The 7,356-nt window shown below is 43.7% G+C and overlaps 1 long non-coding RNA gene across 2 annotated transcripts; it reads left to right on the top strand.

The window, feature by feature from the left end:
* Nucleotides 1-2,697: 2,697 nt before the first annotated feature.
* Nucleotides 2,698-6,625, top strand: LOC119352799. 2 transcript variants are annotated; one of them, XR_005170235.1, is made up of 3 exons: nucleotides 2,698-2,816; nucleotides 2,869-3,003; nucleotides 5,048-6,625. It is a non-coding gene; the product is annotated as an uncharacterized LOC119352799 (long non-coding RNA). The 2 variants fall into 2 exon arrangements; XR_005170236.1 differs by having other exon boundaries at nucleotides 2,869-4,963.
* The last annotated feature ends 731 nt before the right edge of the window (nucleotides 6,626-7,356 follow it).

Here is a 7,356-nt window from a genome sequence, read left to right as displayed (position 1 = left end):
CATGCAGTTCAAAGATAGATAGATAGATAGATATGTGATCACTGCAATGCATGGCAAGACCATATTATGCACAGATATCACAGAGTTCACATCAAGCAAAAATACCGATTCATGGTATGTGTGATTCCACCAGATATCAGGTCACAAATTTTAGTGGCGGCTAGCAAATGAAGCAGATTGCAGATACCACACATGATCATAGTTCAGCACATCCCAAAATACTTCTACTGCCCTAGGCTGATGATCTTCACTGGGAGAAGTTCCTCGGATGGAAAATAACTCTCATTTTTGAAACTCCACGCTTTGCCTCCTTCAGGACCTGTACCCAGATGAACACCGACGAGTTGGCATCTACTGACCTCAGAAGTTTACCACGCTCTGGAAAACGCTACATCTTCCCGAAACGGTGTGAAGCTTGGGTTCGCCATGATTACCACTGCAGCCTCCAGCGCCTTTGCACTCTTATGGAGCAGCTTGAGGAAGGCAACCTCGCCTTATTCCCCTCGGAATTCACGGAAATACATCACTTTGATGCGCGACATAGCACTGTCAGTGGGTCCCACCTTGAAATTGAGCCTGAGATTACCAGTGTACTGATTACATTTTCTGGACTGCAAAAACAGATTAAATTGGTCAACTGGTGTGGACATTTGGTGAATGAAGAAAGCTTCAACATATGCCGTGGAGCTATTTTACGATACCCTGGTACTCCCAAAACACGTGCTGAAGTACCGAACAAATCTAGCCATCCGTTGTAAAGGGTATCTTAGTCATTTTCGTATGGGTACTTCTGATTTTCTCCCTGTGATCTCGCATAGATGCCAAATAGCTCCCATAAGAAAAAGGAAACTCCAGATCGAGTGCCAGAAAAAACTCCCGTTCGTTCGGCCGGAAATCCCGATCGCTCGGTGCATCGTAATGGAGTAGCGGTGCCACCTCAAAGCCTGATCCTTCTCTACCACAGGTCGCCGTACCTTCTGCACACCGATCGTCGGCTCCGCTGTGTCGCTCGTATGGCATATCCGGACGAGCCGCCACCGGCCAACCCCTGTTCTGCGCCACGGTCAAGGAAATGGGTCCGGCTCATCCCCGATGCGGATGCTTTCCAGCTACTCACCCACGAAGGACGTTCATAACTCGCCGGCATGGGCTCATCCCGGCATCTCCGGACGCTGTGTGCAGATCAATATACTAGGTTTTGCTTGTAATTGAAAAAAAAATAGACATTAGAATACATGAGAGGTTACGACGAACGAAAATAAAATAATATTAGATTGTTATATTGTTACGGTTTTGCCCCTTAGATCAAGGTACTCCTGTACTTTTTAACTTAGTACTCCGTTGGATGAGTGATGGAGTACCAAGTAGTACTGTCCACTGGATCAAGAGAAATGTACGGTCTATATTTATTTCGGGGTACTGTAAAAGATCTCATGCCGTGAGGCAAATATTGTGCATTACCTAAATGCTGGAACAGACATGTGGGAGAAATGACAAGATATACGCAATGTCAACTGTGGAAAAATACACTTTCTACCAAATGTCATAACATAAACAGATCACATGCAACCCCCAGAATTCTTATTGTATATCTAGGCTATGCGTGTGTTGAGCAAGGCTTGGCCTTTAAGCTGCGACTGCTCAATAATGTCACATATCAGATATTACATGACTATCTCCAGTCATGTAACATTTACCTTATTCATAGTTCATACCCTACTTACTTAAATCGCTTGCATAACTACATACATGATTCACTTTTCACAATAGAAGGGAGAACAAACCATAAAGAAGCTCTGATGGCGATGGACTTGACAGATCTATGCAAATCAATCAGAACAAACAATCTACAAGTAACACAAACTGCTGCATGATGGAGCAAGTAGTACATGTAATATCTAGAGGAAAATGGTAGGAATGTAAGCAAAACAGGAATCAATCAGTACCACAATATGCAGCTGCTCAACATTGGGAAAGCATTGGAGGAAGGTGAACACCATTTTTGCCTCATTGAGTACTCCGAAACGCACATTTAGGCCTAGGGTCTTAACGCTCGTGAGAATGGTGCTTCTACTTGCCTTTACCCCAGCCTGAAATTCACCAAATTACATAACAATGATCAGACATTTAACTCATGGACCTCCACCAGTGGGATATATTTAATAATTGCAAAAATAGATAAACTGGAGACAAGTGATATTCACCGTCATAGCAGTGTTTCCGATCTCCAGGACATGGTTTCCTGGCTCCAAGGATCCAAGAGAATGTAGCTTTGGGGCATTGACAATAGTAACCCTGGTAGACAGGCCAGCGCCGTGTGCCGACATCCTCACTACTGGGAAAACGGCTATAGATAATATGGACACTAATGGCGCACTGCCCATGTGGTGCGCCACTACTAAATAGCAAGGGCGCACCATGGCTTGGTGCGCCATTAATGCCCCTGTTACTAATGGCGCATCCCTCCAACCGTGCGCCATCGATTAGTTGCTCCTGGACCAACACCCCTTCCCCGGCTTACCAATGGCGCATCATGGCACCGTGCGCCATTAGTATTCCTGGATAATAATGGCGCATATCCGTATGGTGCACCATTGCTGTTCCATTTTCCTGGGCCCACCTCGCCTCAGACCTGGGCCCGCCTCTCCCCAGATCCCCTAATCCCCCTACCCTCCCGCAAACCCTATTCCCCCCACCCCCACAACCCGCGCGCGGCCCCGATCCAATCTAACCCGCCGTCGCCGCCCTGCGCAACACCTGCCGCCGCCGCCCTCCGCCCTCTCCCCTCACCGCCGCCGTGACCCCGCGCCCCTCCGGTAAGCCTCCCCCTCCCTCCCTCTCTCTCTCTCTCACCGCGTGTGCTCGCAGATCGATAGCGACGACGCCCGCCATTGACGCGTCCCCGAGCCATCGACGCCCGCCGCGGGAGTCTTCTTCCTCGACGTCGGCTACGTCATCTTCTTCCCCTACGGCGTGTTCGAGCTTGTCTCCAAGCCACCCTAGGTGAGCTTCGACTCCTCCTTTAGCCATCTGTGAGCTGATTTGATCTGTCAACAACAACAAAAAAAGTGGTCGCAATGCACCAACCAGGAAGTGAGAAAAATGCACTCCAACAAAGACATGCATGTTCATAGGCTTACTTGCGCACTTTTAAATTTAAATCCCAACTCCCAAGTGCCTCATTCTATATGCCCATGAGGCTGCTATTTTCCTTGCCAGCCCGACACCTGAGTGTCACCATCGACTAGCTAGCTACTTTTCCAGTACTATATACATAAACCAGCACTCCGTAACTATGGTTTATTGATGCCTAGGGCGATCCTGACAACATGCCAAATAGTTTTAGCAAGAATACAGTCAAAGAAGAGATGTTGTACACTCTCGTTATGATTTTTTTTTGGGATAAGAATTGTCTACCTTATATATTCCAAACAGACTAGAAGTCTCAACCTGAACAAGTCAGGTCAAAACAGCAAGGAAGAAAAGCAAAAACGACTGAAAAGAAGAAAAAGAACAACAGATGTATATGAGCGAGATGATTACAAAAACTGCATTTGAGGCTTCCTGTCCAATTCTGTACAGATGTATATGAGCAAGATATATATCAGATGAACCGTAGTAAAATCTTTCGGGAAATCTAGCTACGAAACAGATGTATATGAGCTGAGGGGTGAATTCTGTAAAGATTCAGATATTGCTGAGCAATTAGCAGTACAACATATGCACGAGGGTTTATACGTAGCCATACAGAAGGCCTTAATATGCCAGACACAAACAATGTCACAGCTTACAGTATTATTAGGACTATTAGTCATCACTGCTGTCTGACTAACACACATTGTAAGGAATTACATGGCCCCATTAGGCAATAATTTGTCCCAAGGGATGAAATCCAAATCAAACAAGCGAAGAAAGGATCAAATCAGCTCACTTAAAATTGTCCCCTTTCTGCCTGATGCAAGGTTACTTTCGTTATAATATGTTGTGCTTGTTTCAAACTGTTTTGCTACAAGTACCATATGTTGTTAAATTTGAACTGCCTTAAATATTTACCTTCTGCATGTTGGATTACTTTTTTATTAGAGGCAGGATGTTGAATTACTTGAATACCATTCATGTACATATGTGTGATATGCACATTTAGATACATTAAAATCGAGCACTCTCCCAGCCCTCTCAGGCCATCAACATTTCTAATCGTTGGATCGTCACTTTTAGTCTTCTTTAACCGTCAGATTTGCTCTTAATTGCCCTCAAATCGCGCGTAAAGGCTTCATGAGAAGCGCTAGCCTTCTCGGGCCGCTGCTCCCGTGGTTTTTTTTGGGCATCATAGGTTCAATTGGGCCTATTGGGCCTGTACTCTGATCCCCGTCCAGCGCAGAAGTGGAGAACCCAAAACACTGGACGCTCGGGACCCTGATCTCTTTCGCTCCCAGCCCTGGCGGCGCCTCTGAACTGGGAGCCGACCGATGCGGGGGCTTGGACTGCCATGGCGACTGCGCCAGGTTTCGACCGACGCGGCAGATATCGCCTACTCGGTTCATTCAGTTGCATGGATGTGACGGACAGCGGCTCCTCGATCCGTTCGGTTCCATAGCGCGGCTGGATGGTGTGTGGCGACGAACTGCCATGAAGTTCAATCGCCAAGGACGATTTATTCAGAGTTTAATACCAGTAATGCCATTTGATGCTCCGGGCAGGTCAGTTTTCATTGGCGGTTCATATTTTTCATTCAATTCATGCAACCCATATAATCCCAACCTTGCCGCTGCTCCTTCCTCACTCTGCTCATTGGCAAACCATTCTCCAGCACAGCTGCGCTGGATGATGCTAAGGTTTCCAGTTGTTCCAATTCTCCCTCTTTGCTGCATCTCTTCTTCCCCCAATTCCTCCTCTATTTTTAGTGATACTATTCTTTATATTAAAAGAAACGCAGGGCAGCCTGCTTCGGTTGGGTTAGAAGGTGATGCGCTGGTTCCAGTTCTCGATTTTTATCTACATATACAAATGTGTTCTTTGTCTAATTTAGAATCTCTAATGATTGCAGGTTCTCTACAAGGACGAATTCGAGCTAAGTACTGATTGGTTTCTTTTGTTCTTCCAGTTGAATCTGCCGGTATCCAGTGTGCTCTTATGCCTCCTTTAATTACGCCTCATCTCAATATTTGTGTGTTCTACTATGTACCTTTTATTCGTATGATATGATTTCAGTCTCTGTGATTGTTTGAAATAATCAAACTACACATTGCAGGTCAGTTACCATGTCGATCCTTGCTCTTCATTTACTCCACATGCGTTGTCGATGTTCGATCCGTGTTCTTCAATTAGTTCTTCTCTGTTCTTCCCCCAATTCTTTCTCCATCAAGTATATATTTTTTATTAATTGATGATGCTTTCCACTCCCAACTGAAGACATGTGCTCTTAGTTGATGAGTTTGACCTTTTTGCTGGGTTGGGTTCTCTGAGCCATGCTTACTGAATTTGAAATAATTTTTAAGTAGGTACTTGTGCAAGTGCGTTTTAGAAGCCTCTGTCAAGAGGCGTATGATGTAGCAACGTCAAAGCAAGTCGAGGACCTGATGGTCTAGATCAATACCCATCCTGACCATGAACCAATATTCTCTCAAATGCTTGGTAATTAGGTTGAATGGCAGAGTACTTGAAAAACAAACACTGATTTGGTTTGAGATTTTTATTTGACCATGTATTGTTGTCACAATAAGGGATTCCCTTCCTTCTAAACTAATGTGCTGCATCAAGATAGTCTTAAAATACAGTGGATGTGAGTACACATAACACTTAGCATTTTAAGATGATTGTGAAGCTCAAGGAAGATACACATCTCGGTACTATATGTAAGCAATTTGTGCTCTTCACATTGGTACAGTTTCACCTCAGGCAACTTCTTGGGATAAAAAAAGTTGCCTGAAGCCATGTAACAGCATACAAATGTGGCGTTTTTCAACCAATTTTGCAAAACAGTATGGATTTCATTCTACTATAGTACCTCATGGCCTAAGATATGGTCTACTGCAAGCACTCTCGTTGGGATGTACTGCACAACATTCTTCAACATGATGCTCAGACAGATTTCTCTATATTTAATTTCAGTTGTATGATTCCATCTTGCACCAAACAATTACATTGTCGTGATATCCTCTCATTCCAAAATTTGTACATACAGGTAATGTTCATGCTGGTTGTGGTCGATTGAGGATTTTTGAGATCGGGAGCTTGCCGCTGCCCTCCCCTTCGCGCACATGACTACCTTTGTTGTGCTGCATGGATGCCGGCCGTTTCCATCCATCTCAGAACTCCTAATTACCCAGAATTCATCTAATGGACATCTAAGTTGAAACTTGGAGAGCATCTAATATCCTCATGTTCATTTTTTTCCTTTTTATTTTTTCCCACTGTCATTCAAGTACAAGTTCAGTTTCGATGTCTCAAGATAGATCCAAGTTAACTTATAGTTGTTTCAGAAACCCTTGCATCAGAGGGCATAACTCTCCATGATGCATGGAAACAAAAATAGAGCTCTCAAATAACTGCACCACGAACAAATTCCTAACCATTTCTACGGATTAATTGTTCATTTCTAAATGTATTGAACTGGTGTGATCTTCCCAAGCAATATAAAATTTGATTATGTGCTACTTGTTCAGTGTGACTAAATGTGGATTCATTTTTCTCCATGCTTATTTTTACTCATAGCTTGGTTAAAATTCCTGTCATGTTATTTCTTCACAGCATTCCCACATCTAATATATTCAAATGGTCCTAACATTCTTCTCCATGCTTTTTTTACTCATAGCTTGGTTAAAATTCCTGCCATGTTATTTCAATCACAGCATTCCCATATCTAATATATTCAAATGGTCGTAACATATTTGCAATAATTTCCTGGACTACCCCGGTAAGGGACCAATTTCTTGCTTTAAAAAGCATCTCCTGGATGTGCGTGTGGATTTATACTTGCCTACGATTATTATTGCAACCACAACTATGATCGAGCCTGGCACTCTCATCAATCATACCTAGCATGCACCGTGACACTGGAGTGTGAACAGCTCTGCACAACAATGTGGGCTTTAATGTTCAATTCTATGCCCATCGGACCCGAGAACAACAGTCCTTCCCTACTATTTGCTACTTTTCTTTTTTCATGTATCTACATATTTGAAGTATCCTTTTATCGTAAAAATAGACGGGCGCAGCTCGCGCGCCATCAATGATCTAGTATGTATTATAGCCAACCTAATAGCACACTCATACAATAGTTAGTCATACTATTACTATGGATATCATTAATATATGACACACTAGCTTCAGGTTCATATGCTAAAACTGAATGCT

This window comes from Triticum dicoccoides, chromosome 2A (assembly GCF_002162155.2).
Source record: "Triticum dicoccoides isolate Atlit2015 ecotype Zavitan chromosome 2A, WEW_v2.0, whole genome shotgun sequence".
NCBI classification, from domain to species: Eukaryota; Viridiplantae; Streptophyta; class Magnoliopsida; order Poales; family Poaceae; genus Triticum; species Triticum dicoccoides.
The sequence above is the reverse complement of the archived record's forward strand: the minus strand, read 5'-3'. Positions and strand labels throughout refer to the sequence as shown.